Genomic DNA, 5031 nt, shown 5'->3' with positions numbered 1-5031 from the left:
GTTGGCGCAGGATAGAGCAGGGTTTAGAGCTGTTGTGCATAGGGTCGCTATGAGTCGGAAACGACTTGATGGCACATAACAACAACAACATCGCTAATATAACACATTAACTAGTTTGGTATAGTATACATCTTCCTTTTAAAAAAAGTTTATTTTTCAAAATTTTTAATGTGTCCTTTGATGTATTAGTGAGATTTTCCTTCCTAGGGAAAAAAAAAATAATCCCACTTCTGAAATGCGCATTGTTTTTCTTGTTGTTGTACTGTAGAATCGGAACCAAGCCACAGAGGAGCTGGTAGCCTTGAACCACGTGCCTTCACTATAGTAGTGCAATACAATAGACATTGTGGTAGGCAAACTTCAAGATGGCTCACACCCCCCTCACTTCCTGGTCTATTGTAAGGAGCCCTGGAGAATTGTGTGTAGTGTCTTGTGCTGCTAACCAGAGAGCTGTGTGTCTTCAGGGGTTCAAATTCCCCTGCAGCTCCACAAGAGAGAAACAGGCAGTAGCCCTCTGGTAACTAGAATGTGGTGTCAAAAAAGGGCACAAATTAAACCCTTTTGCAGCCACTTTGTGCCCATGAATTCGGTTTCATTGGGGTAAGAGCTGCGTAAGTTTACAGTTTAAAGGGTGGGGGCGGTTGTAGCCTCAGAAACCCAATGAAGGTGACTCCCTGAGTCACCATAAAGTTGGTGTGGGGAGAGTGCTGTGGTTGTGTGCAGTCGAGTCCCTACGAGTTGTATCACCTTTGCAGTAATAGTCTTCGGTCTTTTGGTTTGGATGCATATACATCTTTTCTAGTTACTCAGTCAAGCTCTAATGGCACATCCTTCTCCCCTGTAGAAGCTGTTGGATTTGAACTGCATACCTTTGGGTTAGCAACTTGACCCCTTATCACTAAGCTACCAGGTTAACTGTCCATTTAGATCTAGCATTTTGACCCAGTTAGTGAGCTGATTTCCTATTTTCTGTCTTATCTGCCTTCTTACTCACAGGCTTCCACCCAGCATCTGACTTTTACTCTTAACCAGTAGGAATCAAGCTCGCTTGACAGCAGCTGAATCACTTCCAAATTGTAAATAGTGAGCCCAATGAAGGAATGAAAATCCAAAATCCCTGTAAAGGTTCATTAAAACTAATAAAATTTAATAATAATAAAAAAAATAGTGAGCCAATTCATTTGACTGACTAGTGCAAAGAAGAGAACGTGCAATGTGTTTCTATCTTTTTCCTTGGAAAAATACATGTTCAGTAGCTACTGACCTTCAATACCATTGTTCCTATAATAACAGTAGGTCCTTCAGGGAAATTCTGTCTTTGTAGAGAAATAGAATTAGAATTCCTCCTTCATCTTTTTTAATCCACTCCTAAAAAAAAAAAAAAAAAAAAGAATATCAACTCATGGGTTGAAGATTCAGTATTTCAGTATATATTCTTTTTTTTTTCTTAAAAACAAATTTTAATGGTTCATCACCTTGCACTGTATTTATTTTAGTTAGGTATTTACAATTATTTGTCAATATAAAAATACAATGGACTGGCAGACTGAAAATTTAAGGCTATTCAATTCCTTCCTTCAGAAACATTCTGGTTCCTTGAAAGTTTCTTTAGGAAACTTTCCTAAAAGGCTCTCAGCAGTCGTTGTACATGGAAATGACTCCACAACATCTACACAGAGCAGAGCTTAGTATCTGTACTTGGTAGAGTAGTCTTTGGGAGATACAACCAGTCCTCGGCCCTTGCGTGCCCCTGGGTAAACAGTCTCGATGATGTTGATCATCTCCTGCTTATCCTCCATGGCCCAATTGATCTTGTTGTTATTGCCGGTGCCCAAATCAATCATTATGTGCTTGTTCCTGAAGAAAAACATGACAGTGCAAGGATCGTATAACTCATACATTTTGTTGAAGTCAGGTACTTCTGTAATATCCACAAGATAAATAACTGCAAAATTTTTAACCTTTTCAGCGATGCTATAGAGAACCTCATCCATTTTCATACAAGTAGGATCCCAATCGTGTCCAAACCAAATGACCACGACGCGGTCCTTCTCAGTCAGGATGGCCTGGTCCACCTGCCAGCCATTGTGTAGATGTGGAAGCATGTAAGACATCTTGAAAACGTGACTGGTTGACAGAGAGCCCCACTCATCAGTCACTGTCACCTCCCAGTGGAAGACTGGTCTTCTACCTAGGACCCTGTGTCCAGCGCGAGGCCCCGCAGCTGGCCCTGCAGGCTCCGGGTGAGCGCGCATGCTCGCGTTGCTGCTCCGGGGCGCACTTGCGCCCCTCTCTCCCCCAGTATATATTCTTAAAGCCCCACACTTTTGCAATATCTTGTCCTAAAGAACCCTCTGGAGTTTTATATTTTATTGTATAGTAACTGTAGTGCCATAGATATTTGATATAGTCAATATTCCTTCCTTAAGTCAGCAAATGTCAATTAAGTAGTTACTAGGTGCTACAACTGAGCATTTGTTTTTTTTCTATAATTATATTTTATTAATTTTCATAAACATTTACAGAGATTTTGGGTTTCCATTCATTCATTGTTGCACTATTCTCTCTACCCTCCTCCCAGTTTGTTCTTGTCCAAATGCCACAGTGCTTGTCAAAGCCAGTTCCGATTAATCTTCTTTGTCAGTGTGTCCTTTGCCATTCCCTATCACTCCTCCCTGAGAGAAACTTCACCCTGAGTCATAAGGAAAGGGGGATGGCGTATTCTCTTAGCTACTTCCTGCTGAAAAGGGATGCTGTGGGTTTCAGGGTGAAGATCTTCTCTCACTACTCTAAAGGGCCCCTTTGGCAGTAGGAAACACATAGACTATTATGGAGATTGATTTTGGAATTTAGATGCACTCTTATTGATTGTGCTTGGCTGTACATGTTCATATCCTTGAAGATGTATCATGGGGGTGTTGCAACCTAGAAGACACAAATTTGACTAACAAGTTATAAGTACATGAGTCCAAAAATTATGGAAAAGTAAAAGAAAAGATTCTTTCATTGTTTTACAAACCCTCCCCCAGGTCTCCTCCACCATGTAGCCCTCGCTCTAGTCTCCTGTGATGACAGAAATACCTAGTTATATATCTCTTTTAAACAGTTTTCTCCCTCCTCTGTACAACTGAGCATTTAATAAAGCAGTCAATAAAACCCCTTCAGAAGATCCCACTTTAGACTCCTGAGTCTTCTAAGAAGATTGAATATTGAACCTTTCCTACTCCTGTTTATGATGAGGGAAGAGTCCAGAAAAGGACACAGGGATAATGAGTGGCAGAGGTTGGAAAGAAGGACAGCTTATCATTTTACTTAACCCATTGCCTTCAAATCATTTCTGACTCCGAATGGCCCACGGGACAGCGCAGAGCTGCCCTATAGGGTTTCTAAGACCCTCATCGTTATGGACCCTCATCTCTCTTCTGTGGAGTGGCTGGTGAGCTCAAACCACTGATTTTTCAAATAGCAGCTGGACCTTTAACCACTGTGCCATAAGTGGTTCCCATTTTTGTTTTCGCTGCTGTTGGTAAGTGCCATCTAATCGAGTACAACTCATAGCGACCCTCTGAACAGTAAGTCAGATCCTTGCCCTCACCTGTGCCATCCACACCATCCCTGATAAACTTGAGCCCGTTGATATAGTCACTGTGTCAGTCCATTGATTTCGTGGAGAGATCCATGGGAGGAGAAGACTGAATCAGGAGATCAGAGCGGGCTCTTTAACTTTAGAAGCAAGACTATGTTGGCCTTGTGGAGAGGACAGCATGAAGCTGGATTTACTAGTTTGAAATTCAGGAGAGGTTCAGGCTGGGGATGTGGGGCTTTGGGTCATTAGAGCATGTTGTATTTACTGTCAAGTTGAAACTAACACATAGCTGATCCTCCAGCAGGTTTTCAGAGGCAGGAATCTCATCTTGCTCATCTTTATCCCGAGGAGCAGCTGGTGGATTCAAACCAAGTGCCTCTGGGTTGGCAGCACAGCTCCTTACCACTAGGCCAGCAGAGCTCCCTAATTAGAGTTGTTGTTACTGATTGCCTTCGAGTTGAGCACAACTTATAGCGACCCTATGAACAAAAGGCCTGAAGCCCCTCTACAATTACTGACATTTATCAGAGTTCATAGAATTTCTGGAGGCATGTTAATTAGGAAGTGGATGCCACTCCTGCTTCCAACTAATTAGAGTATAGATGGTATTTAAAGCCAACAGATGAAACCACCTAGTAAATGAATGTAAGGAGATGAAGGGAAAGAAAGGAAAAGTAGAAGGACAGGAAGGGGTTGAAGTACTAAGCCTTGCAGCATTCCACTTTTTAAATATCAGGAGATATTTTTTTTAAAAAGTAGCAAATGAGTCTGAGAAGGAGCAGTCAGCGGCAAAGGAGAACCAAAGAAAACTATACTTCGGAAATCAAATTAATAAAGCATTTCAAGGAGGCAGTGATCAGCCATTTGACAACAATGAAGCAAGATGAAAAAAACCATCTGAGGTAACAACACGGATACACTCACCAAAGACAAGTGGGGTGTGTGAGTGCAGACACGGAAGGGTTAGTGAACCATCTGTGGGGAATTTGACGGTTCTCTTCTTACCATTTCTGTTTTCTCAATGAAGGAAGAAGGCCATCAGCTTAAAGACCGAGTTATTGTTGTTGTTGTTGTGTACTGTAGTCAGAACCAAACCATAGCTGACCCTCTGGTAGGTTTTCAGAGGCAGTTAATTGCACAGGAGATTGCCCATCCTTCTCCTGCAGAGCAGCTGGTAGATTCGAACCGCATGCCTTTGGGATTGCAGCACGGCTTCCCGCCACTAGGCCAAAAGAGAGTAGATGTACTGAACGTTTGTATCTTTTTGAAAGAAGTATATTTACTAATTTTATATAAAATCTGTTACAACTATAATGATGGAAAACTGTCTTTTAACAGATTTAAAGTATATATAATACTATGTCTTTATGTACGATGTGTAAATATTATTATGTTGTTGTTGTTGTTGTTGTTTGATGCCGTCAAGTCGTAGACGACTCATAGCG

General features: G+C 41.5%; 1 protein-coding gene and 1 pseudogene across 1 annotated transcript in view; one reads left to right on the top strand and one right to left on the bottom strand.

Annotated features, from left to right (window-relative positions):
• Window positions 1–5031, top strand: part of STXBP4 (syntaxin binding protein 4) — a 208778-nt gene that overhangs the window by 152684 nt on the left and 51063 nt on the right. The gene's annotated exons all lie outside the window — the stretch shown is intronic.
• LOC102849098 lies at window positions 1686–2114 on the bottom strand (annotated as a pseudogene).

This window comes from Elephantulus edwardii, unplaced genomic scaffold, assembly GCF_000299155.1.
Source record: "Elephantulus edwardii isolate Elephantulus edwardi_28Jun2011 unplaced genomic scaffold, EleEdw1.0 scaffold00077, whole genome shotgun sequence".
Classification (NCBI taxonomy): domain Eukaryota; kingdom Metazoa; phylum Chordata; class Mammalia; order Macroscelidea; family Macroscelididae; genus Elephantulus; species Elephantulus edwardii.
Note: the sequence above shows the minus strand (reverse complement) of the source record. Positions and strands in the feature narration are given on the sequence as shown.